Source organism: Scyliorhinus canicula, chromosome 1 (assembly GCF_902713615.1).
Source record: "Scyliorhinus canicula chromosome 1, sScyCan1.1, whole genome shotgun sequence".
Classification (NCBI taxonomy): domain Eukaryota; kingdom Metazoa; phylum Chordata; class Chondrichthyes; order Carcharhiniformes; family Scyliorhinidae; genus Scyliorhinus; species Scyliorhinus canicula.
The window spans coordinates 99,915,598-99,938,991 of NC_052146.1; the positions used below are offsets into that span (position 1 = coordinate 99,915,598).

The 23,394-nt window shown below is 46.8% G+C and overlaps 2 protein-coding genes and 1 long non-coding RNA gene across 5 annotated transcripts in view; 2 read left to right on the plus strand and 1 right to left on the minus strand.

Annotated features, from left to right (window-relative positions):
• Window positions 1-23,394, plus strand: part of LOC119965562 (transmembrane protein 244-like) — an 85,065-nt gene that overhangs the window by 44,674 nt on the left and 16,997 nt on the right. The window lies entirely within an intron of this gene.
• Window positions 1-23,394, minus strand: part of mecr (mitochondrial trans-2-enoyl-CoA reductase) — a 361,687-nt gene that overhangs the window by 2,831 nt on the left and 335,462 nt on the right. The window lies entirely within an intron of this gene.
• Window positions 1,987-6,594, plus strand: LOC119965584. Its single transcript, XR_005460552.1, has 2 exons — window positions 1,987-2,593; window positions 5,893-6,594. It is a non-coding gene; the product is annotated as an uncharacterized LOC119965584 (long non-coding RNA).

Sequence of the window (23,394 nt, forward strand, 5' to 3'; positions counted from 1 at the left end):
GCCAGAAACCCGGTAGTTTTGTGCATGCCTAGAACATGTGGACGTGATTTGCGGGGCCCCCATGCACGGCCGACACCTATCACCCATCCCTGCAAAGAACCAGTTCATCCTCGCAACCATCATGTGGGCCCTACGCCCCACCTTAAACTGGATGAGGCTTAACCTGCACATAATGAGGACGTGTTCACCCTCTGCAAGGCCTCCTTCCATGTCACGGCCCACACCTCCCCACCCAACTCTTCCTCCCATTTATGCTTACGGGAATGTCCTCCCTCTCCATCAACTGACTGTAGATATCTGATACCCTCCTCTCCCCAATATTGTCCTCCAACAACAACTTGTCCTGCAACACCGGAGTCGGCAGCCCCAGGAAAGACAGCATCTCTCTACTCACGAATTTCCTCACTTGCAGGTACCTGAAACCATTCCCTTTGGCAACTCATATGTTTCCTCCGATTCCTCCAGCCCTGCAAACTTTACCCCTATAAACAAGTCCCTAAAGTACTCTATCCCCACCTGCCGCCACGCCCGGTACCTCGCATCCAGCCCTGTCAACGCAAACCAATGATTATCACATATCAGCGCCCACAACAACAAGCCATTTAATCTGAAATGTTGCCTGCACTGGCTCCATACCTGCAATGCTGAAACTACCACACGGCTCACGGAGTACTGGACCGGTGATAACGGAAGGCACGCCAACAACACTGTCCTCAAACTCCTGCCCCTACATGTTGCCACCTCCACACTGACTGCTCCTTTACTGGCTTTTTCCTCACCATTGCGATGTTCATTGCCCAATAATAATTCATCAAATTTGGCAACGCCTATCACCCTCCCCCTTGCCCCCTCATCAAAAAACCCTCTTCACCCGCGTGGCTTTCCCCACCCACAGAAAAACCAAGATTATCCTGTTGGATTCCTAAAAAAAGGACTTTGGAACAAAGATGGGGAGGTTCCGGAACACGAACAAGAACCTGGGCAGCATCGTCTTTTTAACCGCCGACACCCACCCAGCCAGTGACAGCAGCAATACATCCCACCCCTTGAAAGCCACCGACATTCCCTCCACCAGCCACGCTAAGTTCAATTTATGTAGCTGCAGCCAATTCTGCACTATGTGGATTCCTGGATACCGAAAACCCATCCTATCACCCAAAACGGCAACTCCCCTCACCTCCTTTCTTGCCCCCTAGCATTAATCGGGAACACTTCACTCTTCCCCATGTTCAATTTATACCCTGGTTACCTGCAAGAATTCCCTCAAGATCACCATGATCCTTTCAAAGCTGCCAACCGGGTCAAAATATTTAACAACCGATCGTTCTGCACACAGCGAGACTCTGTGCTCAGCCCCCCGCCCGTCTGCCCCCCCCCCCCCCATCCCCCCCCAACCCAATTCCTTTCTAAATCTTCAACACCCTAAGCGCCATCACCAGCTGCTTTATCGGCAAGGGGAAAAGCAATGGGGAGAGCAAGCACCCCGGCCTCATCCCAAATGTCGCCCGAAGTACCCCAAATCTGTCCTGTTCGTCTGCACACTTGCCATCGGCTCCCGGTGCAGCAGCCAAACCCAATCTACAAACTCCTGGCCAAACCCAAACCGACCAAACGCCTATTTGCCTGGCGTGTAGATGAGGTGCTGTAACTTCCTCTTCAACCTCTGAATGCGCAGAAACATTTGGTTTAGATTCTTCTTGATGATGTTAACCAAAGGACGATGACCTGTCTCAGCTGTGAAAGTTGATTTGATCTGATTTGATTTATTATTGTTACATGTATTAGTATACAGTGAAAAGTATTGTTTTTTGCATGCTGTACATACAATGCATACCATACATAGGGAAGGAAGGAAAGACTGCAGAATATAATGTTACAGTTATAGCTAGGGTGTAGAGAAAAGATCAACTTAATACGAGGTAGGTCCATTCAACAGTCTGATGGTAGTAGGGAAGAAGCTGTTCTTGAGTTGGTTGGTATGTGACCTCAAACTTTGGTATCTTTTTCCTGACGGAAGAAGGTGGAAGAGAGTATTTCCGGGGTGCGTGGTGTCCTTAATTATACTGGCTGCCTTTTGTAAGGTATATTTCTGCAGCTGCTTCTAGCTCTGACTAAGGAGGGCGATGGGGGTGGCGGTTTAGATAACATTTATGTTAGCAACAGTACTGTGAGTGGGCAGCTATGTAACCCGCCCAAGGCCATTGCGCGCGGAACAACCTTTATCAGTGTGTGTAACTTGAGGCTCGGCAGAATGCGCCTTCTCCAGCCATAACTCAGATGGCTGTACGTGTTACAATCCTAGAGTAAAAAAACTATTTGATTGAAGCCTTACTGTGTCGACTCACTCATTGAACTGAGATTTAGCCTAACAAATTGGTGACCCCGACGTTGGGGGGGAGTCGAACACAACTCCGTTTAAGATCGCAGAGACAATTAAAAGCCGGCTAAAAAGAAGGTACGGAGTCAAACCTGTTAAATCAAAACTCCAAAATTGAAATTTTAAATTGTGTAATAATTGTCTCAGTGATTGAAAAAGGAGACAAAATTAGAAGACGACCATAGCCGGACGTCAAACGCCTTGGGATTGTGACACGTAAGTGTTAAGTTGAACTTAAAAGTCCTTAAGGTGTAAGATTAATGATTTCCTTCGACCAAATATTAGTGATAATATTTACCTAAAGTCTTTACTTAAAAAACTGTCAGATATCAGAAGTAGAGTGAGAAGGAAATAGAATTATTACCTTCGACCAAATATTAGTGATAATATTTACTCAAAGTCTTTACTTAAAAAACTGTCAGATTTCAGAAGTAGAGTGAGAAGGAAGTAGAGGACATGTTATTACCTTCGACCAAATATTAGTGATAATATTTACTCAAAGTCTTTACTTAAAAAACTGTCAGATATCAGAAGTAGAGTGAGAAGGAAATAGAATTATTACCTTCGACCAAATATTAGTGATAATATTTACTCAAAGTCTTTACTTAAAAAACTGTCAGATCTCAGAAGTAGAGTGAGAAGGAAGTAGAGTTTTAGAATCGGAAAATTGTTTTGTTGCCTTGTGACAAGAGGACATTACCTTCGACCAAATATTAGTGATAATATTTACTCAAAGTCTTTACTTAAAAAACTGTCAGATATCAGAAGTAGAGTGAGAAGGAAATAGAATTATTACCTTCGACCAAATATTAGTGATAATATTTACTCAAAGTCTTTACTTAAAAAACTGTCAGATCTCAGAAGTAGAGTGAGAAGGAAGTAGAGTTTTAGAATCGGATAATTGTTTTGTTGCCTGAGAGATCTGTCACGTGAAGGTCGGGCATTAGAATCGGATAATTGTTTTGTTGCCTGAGAGATCTGTCACGTGAAGGTCGGGCATTGAAAACAAAACAGTTTTGGATCTATTATCACCGGTTCATAAGAGACTTGAAATATAAATGTCCGCATTTGAAAACAAAACAGTTTTGGATCTATTATCACCGGTTCATAAGAGACTTGAAATATAAATGTCCGGTAACATTAGCGCGCGAAAAGAGCATAAAAATTTAGAAGAAAAATGGCCACTGGGGGAAAACTAATGCATTAAAATTGGGTATAAAATTGACAGAGAAAGAAATAGTTAAAACAGCCAACGTCTTAAAAAAAAAGGACAGCACATATGGGAAAATAACCAAGTCATTAGGCTATCCGCCTTGAATCTGTATATTAATCCATGTGAGTTTAAGCTATATTCAGGCCTTTGTGTGAATATTTTCACCCCTAACATTTAGTGTAAGTCTGGAAGGATTTGCTGAGCTGGACGCCGCTCGAGCCGGTGGACAAGGTGAGTAGTCAAACCTTTGACCGCCTAAAATTAGAATCACTTGGCAAGGCGGACAGACGGTGAGGTAACATCCAATAAATCTAGTATCAAGGCCAAATTAGTAAAAAAGTCAGTTTAAAAAATTTTTTTTTGGTTTTTGAAGAGCAAAATACACTGGTAAAAAAAAACAATGATCAAAGATGGGTGTGATTTCTGTGGAACAGAGAAAAATGGTGAGATACACAGAAGTAAAGATAAGACAAATAAAGTTAGAAGCACAAATGATAAATTCAACCTTCACACCATTTGGAAGACAGGCTGGTTAAAAGGAATTGAGCTCTAACTCCTTGAAACAAAGCAATCAAACGGGTAAAGATAGTGTAAAGACCTCACAAAACTGCCAACAATTACGGCTAACAACTGTCCCGGAATGTCTCAAGGAGAGAAAAAAAAATCAAATTAAGTGAAGTCCAAAAGATCAGAAAGGGGCTAAAACACTCAATTGGTTTTGTTCAGGAATATCTGAGAATGACTAACCCCTCCACTCCCAGAACGAAAAAATGGGGAGGAAGATCAGTGCAAGGTTACGGTTGGAAACTTAAGAATGGATACATGTCGAGACTAACTTCAGATCATTTCAAGCCGTCCAGATAAATTCAGCAGTAATTCAACTCACTTGAAATAAAAGAAAAATAAACATCCAGTAATGTCTCTTTCCAAAAACCGGTTAAACAACGAACATTGAAAATTGAAAGAAAGGATGGGTAATGTCTAAGGTCGCATAACGGATGGAGATGGCATCATGCCAAGTTCTCCACCACTTTTGATTCTGTACAAAAATTTAACCATTTCAGCAAGCAGGTCATCTGCACAAAGAAATATACATCTCTAAGAATAGCTAATGCCTCTAAAATTAATCAGTAGAAATTGACTTAAATGGAATGACACAGATAAAGTTTTTGAAGGAGAATGAAAAATTTTGTTCAGTATTTTAATTTTGTTCCATTTTAGAGAAAGAGAGACAGACAGAGAGTTACGTAGAGAGAGTTACGTAGAGAGAGTTACGTAGAGAGAGAGAGACTGATAGAGACAGCGAAAGTTGAGAGAGCGAAAGAGAACGTCAGGGAGAGACAGAGAAGGGGAGGGGTAGTTAGATAAAGAGAAAGAGCGACAAGAGTTCCAGAGAGAGAGAGAGAGAGAGAGTTTTAGGCATCTAAACTTTGTTCTGAACTATTCACAGTCTTTGTATTCAGACTTTGACTTCAGACCTTGACTTGTTACGAGCTGTGATTATTTGAAAGCTTCAAATTGTCTACGCATTGTCTTTAAAGATTATAGTTTGAGTACAGTTAACAATTTTTTTCTTTTCAAAGGCTATAATTTTAATCAGGGTGCAAAATCACGTATGTAAAAATAAGAAAATATTAGTTTTATGGTGTTCAGTGGAGGTTAGGATAGTTGAAATACATGTGACAAATATGATCAAGCCGGTGTTTCATTAGTTCAGGGTTAAAACTTCCCTGACACAAAAAATCATCAGTAGGGTGAAACTAAACTGTCTCACAACGCAGATGTTTTAATTATGAGATTGCAGAATGACTTATAAACAACAGATGGGTAAATGAAATATGTCCATGAGTTTCAATAACATATTGTGTTCCCTGAAAAACTTGATAACGGGAATTTGGCAGCACTCCAACTTTTACTCCCAGCCATTTGAGTGAAAAATTTAAAAACAAGTTTCGAGATGCGAATGGCATCATTCCAATTTATGCACCCACTATACCCCCTTTTTGTCTCTGCAAGACAGTCAACCCTTTCAACAAGCTTTTGTGTGTAATCCAGAAGATGTCTTGACACTCCCATGCTGGTTTGCCTGCGAGTTCTGGCCTTTTAAATTCTGATAAAGTAATGAACAGTCCACACAGCTGAAGATGCATTTTAATTGGAACTTACAAATCTTAAGTTTTGAATTTTCACCCTCTTAACGACCCAGGACCCAAGACCAACCCGGAGTGGGTGCAAACATGGGAAGATAGGGAAATTGAAATAAGTCAATATATCAAAATGCTCGGTAACATGGTCACTTTAGTTTCGCAACAGGTGAACAACGCGGCCGGTGACGGAGAAGAAGGACAGGAGAGTCCGATAAAAGAAGGGGACCTGGTGTGTATCAGAAAACCCGGAAAAATCCCGTGGGCTGAGGGCATTCGCCAACCGGGAGGAACTACCTCCTAGAAGAATACTTAGAAGCTGAAATGTGAAACTGGGGGGGGGAAGGGAACGAAAGAAAAACGCGCGGGTTATAAGGGGCAAGGCAAAAATTGTATGTAATGTACACCGCCCCTGGGAAGGACTTGAGACTCCGGCGGGTCGAGCCAAGAGGATTGGGGGGGGTCCTCACCTACCAGAGACCTCAGGACCCAACCAGGCGGTATAGAACGCTTGGCAAAAAGGGTTTTTTATTTTTATTTTTGCGCGTGTTTCAAAACATAGGGGGCGCGGGAAGTAATTGTTGTCCTCATAAGAGGACAAAGGAGGGATTGTAAGGTATATTTCTGCAGCTGCTTCTAGCTCTGACTAAGGAGGGCGATGGGGGTGGCGGTTTAGATAACATTTATGTTAGCAACAGTACTGTGAGTGGGCAGCTATGTAACCCGCCCAAGGCCATTGCGCGCGGAACAACCTTTATCAGTGTGTGTAACTTGAGGCTCGGCAGAATGCGCCTTCTCCAGCCATAACTCAGATGGCTGTACGTGTTACAATCCTAGAGTAAAAAAACTATTTGATTGAAGCCTTACTGTGTCGACTCACTCATTGAACTGAGATTTAGCCTAACACTTTCCGAGGCAGCGGGAATTATAGATAGGGTCAATGGATGGGAGGCTGGTTTGCGTGAGGGACTGGGCTACATGCACGACCTTTTGTAGTTTCCTGCAGTCTTGGGCAGAGCAGGATCCATACCAAGCTGTGATACAACCAGAAAGAATGCTTTCTATGGTGCGTCTGTAGAAGTTGGTGAGGGTCATAGCTGACATGCCAAATTTCCTTAGTCTTATGAGAAAGTAGAGTCGTTAGTGGGCTTTCTTAACTATAGTTTCGGCATGGGGGGACCAAGACAGGCTGTACATCGAAAAACTTGAAGCTCTCGACCCTTTCTACTTCGTTCCCATTGATCTAGACAGGGGCATGTTTTCCACTACGCTTCCTGAAGTTGATGATAATCTCCATCCTTTTGTTGACATTGAGGGAGAGATTATTGTTGTCACACCAGTTCACCAGATTCTCTATCTCATTCCTATACTCTGTCTCGTGACTGTTTGAAATTCGACCCACTACGTAAGACCATACACGTAGCCGTGGAATTTCTCCAAGCCTGCAACTAAGCCGAGGCATTCTTTTTCGATTTGAGCATATCTCTGCTCTGTTCTGGTAATGGATCATGGATCATAATGCTTATGCGACTGGTTTCCTATCGCCATGCTCCAGATGCAGACAACTGCTCCTAGACTGTTTTGCTGACAGGTGTGGAATGAATTTCCTTATAAAATTGATCATACCCATCACTCTTAAGATGACTTTCTTGTTGTGTGATTTTGGCATGTTGAGAATTACCTGGGTTTTGTCCCTGTCAGGTTCAATGCCATGCGATTAGAGCTTATCACCTGGGTATGTGACCTCCAAATTTGCTCATTGAGCTTCAGCCCATTTCTTCTGATCATCGTTCGAACTTCAAATAACTTTGCGTTGTGCTCTTCTCTGGTTGAACCCCAAATAATGATATCATCCCCGTACACATGTACACCTTCGATACCTTTGATTATGTGCTCCATGGCACGGTAAAAAAATTATGTTGCTGAAATTATGCCAAACGGCATTCTCAGAAAGCAATACCATCCAAATAGCATATTAAAGTGCAGTACTTTGTACTTTGTGCCTCTATCTTTAGCTGCCAGAAACCTTGAGATGCGTCAAGTTTCATAAAGAATTATGCACCAGCCATCTCAGATGTGATTTCTCCACGCTTTGGCATTTGGTAGTGTTCTCTTTTGATAGTCTTGTTAAAATCTTTGGGATCCATACATATGCAAACATCGCCATTCTTTTTCTTTACACAAACCACAAACCATGGAGTTTACCCAGTCAGTAGGTTCTTCTATCTTTCTGATTACTTTTAATTTTGTCATTCTGTCTAACTCCTTTTTGAGGCGATCCCGAATGAGTGCAGGTACTCTTCTTGGTGCATGTATCGAAGGGTTTGCATCTACTTTGAGTTGTATATTGTAGGTGAATGATAGCGCACCAAAACCTGTGAATACATCACTGAAATTGCTCAAAATGATTGGAGTACTGCTCCAACCCTGTGTGGATGCTGTATATCAACTGCACTGGACCTAATTCTTCACAGGACTGATCACCTAATAATGAATCCAAGCCCTTGGAAACAATATAGAATGGGACAGGATAAACTGCGTTTTTCATCACCACTGCACTCAGGTCACAAGCACCATAACATTTAATGCTTGAACCATTATAATCTCTCAGAGATATTTTGTGATTTCTTCTCATAGGCTGAATTTTTAGATTTTTAAAATCAGCTTCAAATATCTGTAGACCTCGTGCAGGCTTCACTTGACAATGTGATGATTTATTCTCAGTGTTTAATACCATCCAGTCTTGGCACCATGTGATGTTCTTGTTGGATGACCTGATTTACATTACAAGAATACATGTAGCTGAAGCTATTAATGATTTATTAACATTAACTGTGGGTCAAATACATACAAACAACAGATGAATAATAGTATGAACATGCACAAACAACCTCTCTCCCAGCATCCTAGTCAGTTTGAGGTCACCTGACTCTAACATTCACTTATGTATCATTGAGACTCCTAGTGGCCAGTCGGTGAATTACAACAAAACCATTATATCACTGCAAATGTCTGTTTCAATGCAAGGAGTGTCAGGAATAAAGGAGATGAACTTAGAGCATGGATCAGTACTTGGAACTACGATGTTGTGGCCATTACGGAGCCATGGATTTCCAGGGGCAGGAATGGCTGTTAGATATTCCGGGGTTTAGATGTTTTAAAAAGAATAGGGAGGGAGGTAAAAGAGGAGGGGGGGGGGGGGCACTGCTAATTAGGGAGTGTATCACAGCTCAGAAAAGGAGGTAGTCGAGGAGGGTTTATCTACGGAGTCAGTATAGGTAGAAGGCAGAAACAAGAAAGGAGCAGTCACTTTGTTGGGAGTTTTATTTAGAGCCCCCCCCCACAACAGCAGCAGAGAGGCGGAGGAACAGATTGTGTGGCAGATCTTGGAAAGGTGCAGAAGTAACAGAGTTGTTGTCATGGGTGACTTCAACTTCCCTAATACTGACTGGAACCTCCTTAGTGCAAATGGTTTGGATGGAGCAGATTTTGTCAGGTGTTTATAGAAAGGATTCCTGACTCATATGTAGATAGGCCAACTAGGGGGGAGGCCTTATTGGATTTGGTGCTTGACAATGAACCAGGCCAGGTGTCAGATGTCTCGGTGGGAGAGCATATTGATGACAGTGACCACAACTCCGTGACCTTTATCACAGTCATGGAGCGGGATAGGAACAGACAGTATGGGAAGGTATTTAATTGGGGGAGGGGAAATTACACTGCTATCAGACAGGAGCTGAGGAGCATAAAATGGGAGCAGTTGTTCTTGGGGAAATGCACAACAGTAATGTGGGAATTGTTTAACGAGCACTTGCTGTGAGTGCTGGATAGTTTTGTCCCACTGAGATGAGGAAGGAATGGTAAGGTGAAGGAGCCTTGAATGACAAGAGAAGTGGAGCTTCTAGTCAAGAGGAAGCTTACGTAAAGTTGAGGAAGCAAGAATCTGGTACAGCTGTAGAGGGTTACAAGCTAGCCAGGAAGGAATTCAAAAATGGACTTAGGAGAGCTAGTAGAGGGCATGAAAAAGCCCTGGCGGGAAGGATTAGGGAAAACCCCAAGGGCTTCTACACTTATGTGAGAAATCAGAGGATGATCAGAGTGAGAGTAGGGCCGGTCAGGGATAGTGGAGGGAACTTGTGCCTAGAGTCTGCGTAGGGGAGGCCCTAAATGAATATTTTGCTTCAGTATTCACGAGAGAGAGGAACCTTGTTTCTCATGAGAACAGCGTGAACCAGGTTAATCGACTCGAACAGGTTGACTCGAACAGGTTGATATTAAGAAGGAGGATGTGCTGGAAATTTTGATATACCCAAGGTTGCAACGGGAAGCGAGGGAGGAGATTGCTGAGCCGTTGGTGATGATCTTTGCATCCCCACTCTCCACTGGAGTAGTACCGGATGATTGGAGGGAGGCGAATGTTGTTCCCCTGTTCAAGAAAGGGAATAGGGAAATCCCTGGGAAATACAGAGCAGCCAGTCTTGCATCTGTGGTGAGCAAAATATCGGAAAGGATTCTGAGATATAGGATTTATGATTATTTAGAAAAACATAGTTTGATTAAAGATAGTCGGCATGGCTTTGTGAGGGGCAGGTCATGCCTCACAAGCCTCATTGAATTCTTTGAGGATGTGATGAGACACATTGATGAAGGTCGGGCAGTGGATGTGGTGTATATAGATTCCAGTTAGGCATTTGATAAGGTTCCCCATGGTAGGCTCGTTCAGAAAGTTAGGGGGCATGGGATACAGGGAAATTTGGCTGTCTGGATAGAATTGGCTGGCTGAAAGAAGACAGCGAGTGGTAGTGGATGGAAAGTATTCCACCTGGAGGTCGGTGACCAGTGATGTCCTGCGGGGATCTGTTCTGGGACCTCTGCTCTTTGAGGTTTTTATAATTGACTTAGATGAGGAAGTGGAAGGCCAAAACGTCAGCCTCTCTCGCCCTCTGGCCTCCCTGCTCTCCCGACACTCCAAAGATCGCCACCTCTGGACTCGGCAACACCCGTATTTTAAATACCGTGGACATAGCCTTAGCAAAACCCTTGAAGCTTCAGGCATGCCCAATACATGTGGACATGATTGGCTGGACCTCCTGCGTACCTCGCACACCTGTCCTCTACCCCAAAAACTTGCTCATCCGGGCCACCGTCTTGTGTGCCCGGTGGACTACCTTAAATTGTATCAGGCTAAGCCTGGCACATGATGAAGATGTGTTAACCCTGCTTAAGGCATCTGCCCACAGGCCCGCCTCTATCTCTCCCCCAGCTCATCTTCCCACTTGCCCTTTCCTTCCCCAATCTGAGTTTCCTCCGACTCCATAACTTCTTTGTAGATATCTGATACCTTCCCCTCTCCCACCCATGTTCTGGAAACTACCCTGTCCTGTATCTCCCATGGTGGCAGGAGAGAGAGGGTCGGAATCTGCCTTCTCAGAAAATCCCGTATCTGCAGATATCTAAACCCTTTCCATGCTGGAAGTTCATATTTCTCCTCCAAATCCTTCAAGCTAGGGAAGCTCCCATCTATAAATAGATCTCCCATCCTCTCAGTCCCTGCTCTCTCCCATCTCCGAAACCCTCCATCCGGTCTACCCGGCACAAACCGATGGTTGTTGTAAATCAGGGCCCAGACCGATGCTCCCTCCGCTCTCCTATATCTCCTCTACTGTCCCCAGACTCTCAGAGCCACCACTACCACTGGACTTGTGGAGTATCGGGCCGGCGACAGCAGCAGATATGCCGTTATCAGTGTTCCCAAACTTGTGTTCTTACACGATGCCGCCTCTACTCGTTCCCAACCCCCCCACCTAATCATGGCTATATTATCCAGCCAGTAGTAGTTACAAAAGTTCGGCAGCACCAACCACCCTTCCCCGACTGCACTCCAACAACACTTTCTGCACTTGTGGAGTTTTACCCGCCCACACAAAGCCCAAAATCACCTTGTTCACCCGTTTATAAAAGGCCCTCAGGATAAAGATGGGGAGATACTGAAAGACAAACAGAAATCTGGGGAGGACGGTCATTTTCATGGTCTGTACCCACCCCGCCAGTGACAGCGGAGCATGACCCATCTCCTAAAGTCATCCTTCATCTGTTCTACCAGCCGGGACATGTTTAACTTGTGCAATGTCTCCCATTCCTGGGCCACCTGGATTCCAGGACAGCGAATGCTCCTTCCTACCACTCTAAATGGCAACTCTCCCAAACTCCTCTTCTGCCCCCTCGTCTGGATCGCGAACATCTCGCTTTTCCTCATATTCAATTTATACCCCGAAAACCTGCCAAATTCCCCTAAAATCCGTATAATCTCCCCCATCCCCTCTAACAGGGGCAAAATCTACAGGAACAGGTCATCCGCGTAAAGCGAGACCCGATGCTCTCCCGCCCTCCTCGGACCAGCCCTTTCCAATTCCTGGAATCTCTTAACGCCATAGCCAACCGCTCTATGGCCAGAGCAACAGCGGGGAGAGGGGACACCCTTGCCTTGTCCCTCAGTGCAGTTTAAAATAGCCCGACATCAGACGATTCGTACGCACAATTGTTACTGGTGCCTGATACAGCATCCGCACCCAATCAATGAAACCCTGACCATATCCGAAACTTCCTCACACCTCCCACAAATAATTCCACTCCACCCGATCAAAGGCCTTCTCCGCCTCCATCACAACCACCACCTCCATCTCCCCTGCCTCTGAGGGCATCATGATAAGGTTTAAGAGCCTTTTAAAGTTGGTTGTGAGTTGCCTGCCCTTTACAAACCCAGTCTGGTCTTCCCCTATCACCCCCGGACACAGTCCACTATCCTTGTGGCCAATATCTTAGCCAACAGTTCACCGTCCACATTCGATTGAGAGATTGGTCTGTATGACCCGCATTGCTCAGGGTCCTTTTCCTGCTTCAGAATGAATGAGATCGAGGCCTGCGACATTGTTGTGGGGAGGATTCCCCTCTCCCTTGCCTCATTAAATGTCCTAATCAGCAGTGGGCTCAATATCTCTGAGAACTTCTTGTAGAATTCCACCGGTAGCCGTCCGGCCCCGGGGCCTTGCCCGACTGCATGACCCCCAGCCCCCTCCATTGTTTCCTCAATTACAATTGGGGCTCCCAGCCCTTCCATCAGATCTCCGTCCACTCTCGGGAACCTCAGCTGACCCAAGAACTGCCTCATCCCCTCCATCCCAGCCGGGGGTTCCGACTCATATAACTTGCTATTAAAGTCCTGAAACGCCTTGTTCACCCCCACTGGGTCTAGGACCACATTCCCACCTCTGTTCTTTATTCTCCCTGTCTCCCTGGCCGCCGCCCTTTTCCTCAGCTGGGGTGCTAGCATTCTACTGGCCTTTTCCCCATACTCATACACCGCTCCCCTTGCCTTCTGCAGTTGTTCCACCGCCTTCCCTGTAGATAACAGCCCAAACTCCACCTGTAACCTCCGCCACTCCTTCAGTAGCCCTGCATCCGGGACTTCCGAATATCTCCTATCCACCTGGACTCTCCCCAACCAACCTATCCCTCTCTGCTCGTTCCACCTTTTCTCTCTGGGCCCGTATCGAAATTAACTCTAGTCTAACCACTGCTTTCAGAGCTTCCCACACTGTTGCTGCCGAGATTTCCCCCATATAATTTATTTCCAAATAGTTCTGGATGGACTTGCTCACCCGCGCCTACACACTCCCTCATCTGCTAATAGTCCCACATCCAACCTCCATAACGGGCGCTGCCTTCTCTCCATATTGTCCCGTAGACCCACCCAATGTGGGGCATGATCCGACACCGGGATTGCCGAGTACTCGGTATCAACCACCCGCGGCAGTAGAGACCTGCTCAGGATAAAAAAAGTAGATCTGAGAATATACTTTGTGGACATGGGGAAAAAAAAGAAAACTCCTTCACTCTTGGCCGTCCGAACCTCCATGGGTCTACTCCCCCCATCTACTCCATAAGCCCCTTTAATTCCTTCGCTACGGCTGGCACCCTCCCTGTCCTAGATTTTGACCGGTCCAATCCTGGATCAATGACTATTGAAATCTCCCCCCATGATAAGAATATGTGACTCTAGATCCGGGATCATACCTAACACCGCCTCATAAAGTCCACATCATCACAAGCGCCACCTGCACCCCCTCAAGCTTCCCACTCACCATAGCGTCTGCCATGATTCTCCCTGCCTCAAATGCCACCCGGTTGTTAATCAGGATTGCGACCCCCCCCCGGTCTGAGAGTCCAGTCCTGAATTAAATACCTGGCCGATCCACCCCTTCCTCAATCTGGTTTGGTCTATAACCTTTAGGTATGTCTCTTGTAACATTGCCACGTCTGCCTTCAATCCCCTGAGATGTGTGAACACGCGAGCCTTCTTAACTGGCCCATTTAGTCCTCTGATGTTCCAAGTAATCAGCCTAGTTAGGGGCTTCCCGCCATCAACCCTCCCCTGCCAATTAGCCATCACCCTTCTAAGTCCAGCCCGCCAGCACGCGTCCTTCGTCTCCTCAGGCTCACCCTCGGGCATCCGCTGTCCTCGACCTTCTCTTTGTCCCCGAGCAATAGTTCCTCCCCTGCCAGCAGAGCAGCACCCCCCACCCCTCCTCCCCCCTAATAACAGCCCCAGAAACCCAACCCCCCATATCAAACTTATCACCTGCTCACCCCCACTGCGCTTCCGTGAGCTAGCTAACCTAGCCAGCCTGGTAGTTCCTGCCCATGGCACCAGACATCCTATCTCCCCATTGTTCTCCATCCTCCCCCCCCCCCCCCCCCCCCCCCCCCCCCCCGGCTCGGACATACATATTCAAAGCATCACAGTCCCCAGTAAACAAACAGTAGAAAAAAAAACCCTCCACCCAACTTCCAATGGAATAGAGATAACTTTACATTTCTGAGCAGCTGTTCAAACATTTTATCACAACGAAAACCAAAGAAAAAAGGATGGAGCAAAAGCAACCAAAGAAAAAAAAAGACCAAGAAACAAAAATAACCCCTTGTTACAGAGAGCACTGCATATTCCAAACAACACAGAAGTCATTTTGACCAAATCGCCACCACAATGCCCTCCCCCAAGGTTCAGTGACCTTAATCCCCTGCTAGCCTTTTGTCCTTGCTAAAGTTCATCACTTCGTCCGATGATTCAAAATAAAGTTCCTGGTCCTCAAACGTGACCCAAAGACGCGCTGGATACAACATCCCGAACTTCACTCCCTCCTTGAAGAGGGCCGATTTTGCCCTACTAAATCCGGCTTGTCTTTTGGCCAGTTCTGCGGCCAGGTTCTGCTAGATGCGCAACTCACACTTGCAGCTCCGTACCTGCTTGGCCCACCGCAAAAACTGTTCCTTGTCCAGGAACCGGTGCATTTGCACCACCATCGCCCTCAGCGTTTCATTCGCTCGCGGCTTCCTTGCAAGAGCTCTATGCGCTCTATGCGCTTCCAAGGGTTGCGTAAATGCCCCATCTCCCATCAACTTTTCCAGCATACTTGCCACATATGCCCTCGCATCCAATCCCTCACTGCCGTCAGGGAGGCCGACGATCCTCAGGTTCTGTCTCTTGGACCTGTTCTCCAAGTCCTCCAATTTCTCCTGCAGTCTTTTCTGGTGATCCTTCATCAGCCCCACCTCGGCCTCCAACGCGGTTAGATAGTCCTCGTGCTTGGACACCTTTTCCTCCACCTTCTGAATCGCCCGTCTGTGGGTTTCTAGACCCTGTTCCACCCGATCAATCGATGCCCAAATCGGATCCAGCGTATCTTTCTTTAGCTTGGCGAAGCTCTTATCAAAGAACTTCACCAGCTGTACTGTCGACCACTGTGCCACCACCCCAGGATCCTGCACCTCCGCCATGTTTTCCTGTGCTGCCAGTTCTGCACGCGTCTTCCTTGCTTGACTATGTCTCCTTACAGAAAAGGTCCAAAAGTTTTGTCACAAACAGGAGCTATTAAATGTGCCACCTTCTACTCTATGGCCGCCACCGGAAATCTTATTAAGGCATTTAGAATTTTATAATAATAACAGTAAACAGTACAAATACAAACATAGTGCAAAAACCGTCTTCCTCCCTCACAAGTTCCACCTCCTCTTAAACAATAATCTAACCCCCCCAACCTCTGCTGACAGTTAGTTTTCTCCAAAGAAGTCAACAAACAGCTGCCACCTCTGGACGAACCCTAGCATTGACCCTCTAAGGGCGAACTTTATCTTCTCAAGTCTGAAAAACCAAGCCATGTCACTAAGCCAGATCTCTGAATTTGGGGGCCTCGAGTCCCTTCACGCTAACAATATCCATCTCCGGGCTACCAAGGAGACAAAGGCCTCTGGACTCACCTCCTGGACTCCCGGATCTTCCGACACTCCGAAAATGGCTACCTCTGGACTCGGCACTGCCCTTGTTTATAACACCGTGGACATGACCTCTGTAAAACCCTGCCAAAATCCCCTAAGCTTCGGACATGGAAAAACATATAGACATGGTTTACTGGCCTCTCGCAAATCTCGTACACCTAATATCTATCCCAAAAAACTTGCTCATCCGTGCCACTATCATGTGTACCCGGTGGACAACCTTAAACTGTTTCAGGCTGACCGTGGCACATGATGAGGACGTGTTGACTCTGCTTAACGTATCCACCCGAAGACCTGCCTGTATCTCCCCACTAGCTCATCTTCCCACTTGCGCTTTAGCTCCTCTGTCTGCGTTTCCTCCGACTCCATGAGTTCTTTATAAATATCCAAAACCTTCACCTCTCCCACCCCTGTTCAGGAAACTACCCAGTCCTACTGCTCCGCCGGTAGGAGCGGAAAGGTCGAAACCTACCTTCGCAAAAAATCCCGTACCTGCAGATATCGGAATCCATTTCCTGCTGGCATTTCAAATTTCTCCTCTAAATCCTTCAAATGGGGAAGCTCCCATCTATAAATAGATCCACCATCCTCTCAATCCCTGCTCTCTGTCATCTCGGAAACCCCCCCATCCAGCCTTCCCAGTACAAACCGATGGTTACTGCAAATCGGGGCCCAGACCGATGTTCCCTCCACTGACTCCAGACACTCAGGGCCGCCACTACCACCGGGCTTGTGGAGTACCGGGCCGGCGAGAGCAGCAGAGGTGATGTTACCAATGCCCCCAAACTTGTGTCCTTCCATGATGCCACCTCTACTCGCTCCCATACCTACTCCCCGACACCCCCCCCCCCCCCCCCCCCCCCCAACTATCCACTTCCTAATCATGGCTATATTTGCCGCCCAGTAAGAGTCGCTAAAGTTCGGCAGCGCCAACCCACCCTCCCCTCCGTCATGCTCCAGCAATACTTCACTCGTGAGGTTTTACGCGCCCACACAAAACCCAAAATCACCTTGGTTTTTTTTTCGTTTAAAACAGGCCTTTGGGATAAAGATGGGGAGGCACTGAAAAACAAACACAAACCGCGGGAGAACCGTCATTTTCATGGTCTGTACTCTCCCTGCCAGTGACAGCAGGTGCATGTCCCACCTTCAAAAGTCCATCATCTGTTCTACTAACCGGGTCAAATTTAGTTTCTCTAACATCCCCCAGTCCCATGCCACCTGGATTCCCAAATTACAAAGGCTCCCTCCTACCCCTCTGAGTGGCAGCTCTCCCAATCTCCTCCCCTGCCCCCTTTCTTGGATTGCAAACATCTCGCTTTTCCCCGCATTCAATTTGTACCCCGAAAACCGGCCAAATTCCCCTAAAATCCTCATAATCTCCCCCATTCCCCCTAACGGGGTGGAAATATACAGGAGCAAGTCATTGGCATATAGCGAGACCCTGTGTTCTACACCCCCTCGGGCCAACCTCTTCCAGTCCCTTGAAGCTCTCAGCGTCATTGCCAGTGGCTCTATGACCAAAGCGAATAGCAGTGGGGAGAGGGGGCATCCCTGCCTAGTCCCCCGGTGCAATTTAAAATAGTCCGACATCAACTGATTCGTTCGGACACCTCGGTGCCTAGTACAACAACAGGACCCAATCAATGAAGCCCTGCCCAAACCCAAACCGCACCAACACCTGCCACACATAGTTCCATTCCACCCGGTCGAAGGCCTTTTCTGTGTCCATCGCAACCACTACTTCCATCTCCCTCCTCTCTGGGGGCATCATGATCACATTTAAGAGTCTTCTGATGTTGGCCATTTGCTGTCTGCCCTTAACAAACCCCGCCTGGTCCTCCCCTATTACCTCTGGGACACAGTCTTCTATCCTTGAGGCCAAGATTTTAGCCGACAGTTTGGCGTCGACATTCAATAGAGATTGGCCTGTATGACCCGCATAGCTCTGGGTCCTTCTCCCGCTTCAGGATCAGTGAAATCGAGGCCTGTGACATTGACGGGGGAAGAACCCCCCCACTCCCTCCCCCCCGCTCCCTTGCCTCATTAAATTTCCTCAACAGCAGCAGGCCCAGCATCTCAGAGAACATCTACTGGGTACCCGTCCGGTCCAGGGGCCTTACCCGACTGCATGGCCTCCAGCCCCTCTGCTACTTCTTCAATCCCGATAGGGGCTCTCACCCCCTCCACCAACCCTTCCTCCACCCTCGGAAACTCCAGCCCTCCCAAAAACTGCTTCATCCCTTCCATCCCAGCTAGGGGCTCCGACTCATATAGCCGGCTATAAAACTCCTTAAATACCCTGTTCACCCCTGCTGGGTCCAAGACCGTGCTCCCAACTCTGTCCTTCACTCTACCTATCTCCCTGGCCACCTTCCTTTTTTGCACAATCATTTTAACATATATATTTAACATCGGGATGGAAAATATAAGCAGAGGAAAATTTTCTCTTGTTCCTTTCTGTCAACCCTCCAGTACAGTCCTGGGGCTGGATTCTCCGCAACCCCGTGCCGAAATCGCGTTTGGCGCGGGAGCGGAGTATTGTTCGGGTGCGGATTACGTGGCTCAGCTGGGGGGCCATTGACAGAGGGCCCCCCCCCCCCCCCAGCGATTCTCTGGGCAAAACTGGCCGAGTTCCCGACGGCGTGGTTCTAACCTGGTGGGGTTCTAATCCTGGTGGGGACGGGGCAGGGCGGGGGGATCGAGCACCGGAGGAGCCTCATGGGAGGCTGGGGCAGCGATCGGGCAGCTTGTCAATGTCGGTCGGCAGTCCGAGTCCGCAATGGCGGCGTGAGCATGCTCGGACTCCCGACCAGAAGTGCAGGGGCCCGTATCCGCAGCCAGAGCTGTGAGAAGCACTCCGGGGCCCTGATAGCCCCCTGCAGGTAGAATCGCTCAGGACTTTCTTAAGGAAAGTCAAGAGTGAAACGTCAGTATTTTTACGCCGGCATGGGGACATAGCCCCTATTTTTGTACAATCCAGCCCCTGCTGTCTCCAAGAATTGTTGACCAAATTCCAGAAGTTTGTTGTGAGAAACACCATGGGTGACCTGTTTAATAATGGTGAAGACATTGAACTGAAGATAAAAGGCTCTTTGGCAGTCAAAATTATCCAATCAGGTTCCCCTAATTGGGGCGGCACGGTGGCACAGTGGTCATGACTGGGAGTTAAATATCCAGGGGTATCAGACTATTAGGAAGGACAGGCGGGAAGATATTTAAGGATGACATCAGGGTGGTAGCGAGAGATGATATAGGTTCTGTAGAGAAAAAGGTTGAATCCATTTGGGTGGAAATTAGAAATAGTAGGAGAAAAGGGTCACTGATAGGCATAGTCTATAGGCCACCAAATAATAACATCACTGTGGGACGGGCAATAAACAAAGAAATAACTGATGCATGTAAAAATAGTACGGCAATTATGGGGTATTTTAATCTACATGTCGATTGGTCAAACCAGGTTCATCAGAACAGCCTTGAGGAGTTTATAGAATGTACCCACAATAGTTTTCTCGAACAGTATGCAATGGATCCTACGAGGGAGCAAGCGATCCTCGATCTGGTCGTGTGTAATGAAACAGGAATAATTAATGATCTCATAGTTAAGGATCCTCTCGGAAGGAGCATAGCATTGTTGATTTTAGGTGGAGTGTTAGGTGGAGTGTGAGACGGTAAAATCCATTACCAGCGTCTTGTGCTTAAACAAAGGAGATTACAATGGGATGAGGGGGAAATTGGCCAGGGTCGATAGGAAGCAAAGTCTTTGTGGTGAGACAATTGAGGAACAGTGGAGGACTTTCAAAGAGATTGTTCACAGCCTTCAGACAAAATACATACCAGTGAATAGGAAGGGCTGTAGGAAAAGGGATTATCAGCCATGGATATCTAAGGAAATAAAGGAGAGTATCAAATTGAAAGAAAAGGCATACAACATGGCAAAGATTAGTGGGAATCCAGAGAATTGGGAAATCTTTAAAGGTCAACAGAATGCCACGAAAAAAGCTATAAAGAAAAGTAAGATAGATTATGAGAGTAAACTAGCTCAGAATATAAAAACAGATAGCAAAGGTTTCTACAAATATATAGAACGATAAAGAAAAGCTAAGGTAAACATTGGTCCTTTAGAGGATGCGAAGGGGGATTTAATAATGAGAAATGAGGAAATGACTGAGGCATTGAACAGGTATTTTGTGTCGGTCTTCACAATGGAAGACACAAATAACCTACCAATAATTGTTGACAAGGAGGCTGTGGCAGATGAGGACCTAGAAACGGTCATTATTACTGAGGAACAGTGTTGGGCAAGCTAATGGGGCTAAAGGTAGATAAGTCTCCTAGCTCGGATGGAATGCATCCCAGGGTACTAAAAGAGGTGGCGGGGGAAATAGCAAATGCGCTCGTGATAATTTACCAAAATTTGCTGAACTCTGGGATGGTTTTGGCAGATTGAAAAACAGCAAATGTGACACAACTGTTTAAAAGAGGAGGTAGACCAAAGGCGGGTATCTATAGGCCGGTTAGCTTAACTTCTGAAGTGAGAAAAATACTTGAATCTGTCGTTAAGGAAGAAGTAGTGAGACATCTGGATAGAAAGTGTCCCATTGGGCAGACGCAGCATGGGTTCATGAAAGGCAGGTCATGTTTGACTAATTTAGTGACATTCTTTGAGGACATTACGAGTGTGGTGGACAACGGGAAACTGGTGGATGTGGGGAGGAACAGAAAATGCATAGTGTTAGTCAGTCAGACATGAGCAGCATAAGAGGTAGGCAGCTGGTGACCTTTGTGAACAGAGCACCCTGCCATGGCAGGTATGGGAGCTGGCATGTGGTGCAGTGTGGGGTGCGAGCAGACTGCTGGCGGGTGTGGTTTGGTTGCCCTCTGGGTGATGGCGGGAGGGGATTACGTGTGGGACGTGGGTTGGTACGAGGGGCATGGTGCTGGCTACTCATACTGGTCACTTGAGGAGGTCATGCAGCATTTTATGGCTTTGCTGGCCGGTCGTGGCGGTGGGGTCCACAGCGGTCATGGCCTCTGGTTTCTGCATCCAGACCCGGTGTCCAGCGGCGGGTGGCAGCCTCCTTCCCACCCCGTGGAACCAGGGTTCCCCTCCTCTCCTCCACAGCATCCAACAGGGCCTCCAGCTTCGCATTTGCAAACCAAGGTACCGCTCTTCGAGCTACCATCTTGTTGGCTGGAATGAGTGTGTGTGGGGAGTGGAGTGCTTATATGCGACATATAGCTTGTCAGCCTCTCGAGCGCCAATGCCGACCACAGCGAATTGGACACCGTTTTTCATTGCAATTGCTCCAGTTCCGCGTGGCACCAGTGCTAGCCCATTAATAGCTCCTGAATTGCTGCGGGACCGGTATCACTTCCATGGTCATAGAACACCACCAATTCTGCCCCAGCATCAGCATCAGTCTCTGAAACAGAGAATCCAGCTCATTGTCTTGTAGGTATTTGGTGCAGTAAGGGTTAAAAGCCTGGGTTTGTGTGTCTACGACTGCTGCAGTAGTGATTTTCATGAATCCTGGTTTGAAAGGTTTTGTGAGCCATTGGTGCAATTAATGCATCGTAAGAAATTTGGGATAAAGGAGTTTTGTTTGGATAAAGGGGGTTCCCTGTGGAGTTAATTAGATACAATGGGCACGATTTAACTAAAAGGGAACAAAGTCACATAGCGAACACGTTTAGCCACATGTTTCCCGGCGCTTGCAACAACGAGAAATACAAGGCCATAAACGCAAATTGCATTTGATAAGGGGCCTCAATGGAGAACACATGCACGAGGCCGCACATAGCTCCATTTTGTACACTGAGGAGCTCCACTCGCTGGAACTTCTCAGTGCATCATTTAAAAATGATGTCCAGATCTCCGAGATCCTAAAGTGACCCTGATACCCCCAAGCCCCAACGCAATATGGGAGGGTACCCGCGCCCCCCCAAAAGCCGCAGAGGACACCCCTGGTCAATCGCACCTGTGCTAAAAATGCCAGCTACTCACCTTGGTAGTGCCAAGCTGGCAGTGCCACCTGAGAACCTTGGCAGTGCCAGGCTGGCACCCAGATGGCACTATCAAGGTGCCAAGTTGGCACTTCAAAGGTTCCCTGGTGGCAGTGCCAGGGTGTCTGGGTAGCACCAGCAGTGCCAGGGTGCTACCCTACCCAAAGGGCAAGCACTTGGGGGCCTCTGATACCCTGGGAGACTCCCATCAGTGCCATTCCGTCTGATCCCCGTTTGTGGAGACCAGCACTGAACGGCGCTTGCCCGAGTTCTCCGAGGCGAGGGAGATTGATCCCACGCCTTGGCTAACTCAGGAATCTGCACATTAAAGTGAGACTTTAATGTGCACCCACAATGGGTGAGATTCATATTGCAACGTCTCACGAGATCGCGTCAGGTCTCGTGTAGCGTTGTGAGCTGGGTGGATCCCGGCGAGTTGCTTTTCGGGCGCATCATGGCCATTAAGTCACGCCCATTGTGTTTCAGCTTGGTAAGATGATGTCATTGATGGGAGGTGCTAAGGTACCAGGCATTTTGCAGAAAAGCAGTTTAGTTGAGTTTCAGATTGGAATGTGAGCAGAAGTCAAGCATCTGCTCTCACTGCAGTTCAGACAAAGATATGTCTGTAGACAGATTAGCAGGGTCTTTCCAAGCAGCTCAGAATTGTATGGTTGGTGAACTGAAACAAGCTGAGTATCAGCTTCTGAAGAAATACAGCCAGAATGTCTTTAGACTTCAGCTACAGATCCAGCATTGTTCTGATAGGGTGAGGTCTCTTTTCTTTAAAGCAATGTCAAAATATTTTTATTTCTCAAAGTGGAGTGTCCAGACATCTCTATACAGCAGATATTCCTGAGTGTTAACTGTATTTCAAGGTGGATTGAGAGCTGAGATGATTTTGTTGTTTGAGTGGGAATAAAGATAGCAGTTAAGGGTTATTGTATCACTGTATTGATTATAATTGTTTAAGGGGTAATTGTAAGTTATTTTCTGATATGATGCTAAAGATACTTTAATACTGTATTAATAATAAACACCATATCCCTATGTTTCATGTAATCACTCCTGGGCGAAGTATCCTTTCCTCACAGTCTTACGAACTTAAAATAAAATATTGGGGTTTCTGTCCAGTATCCTAGCCACTGTTGGGGTCTGGTCCAGGATCGTAATAGGGTGGACTGATTAGAGGCAGGATGTCATGTGATGACACCTCCAGGAATAGGACCAACTCTATTCTGCTGAATCCTGTTAATTAAAATGAAAGTTTGAGTTTTGGAACACAGCTAGTAGGTTTCCTTGAACATAAATCAATTATAAATTCC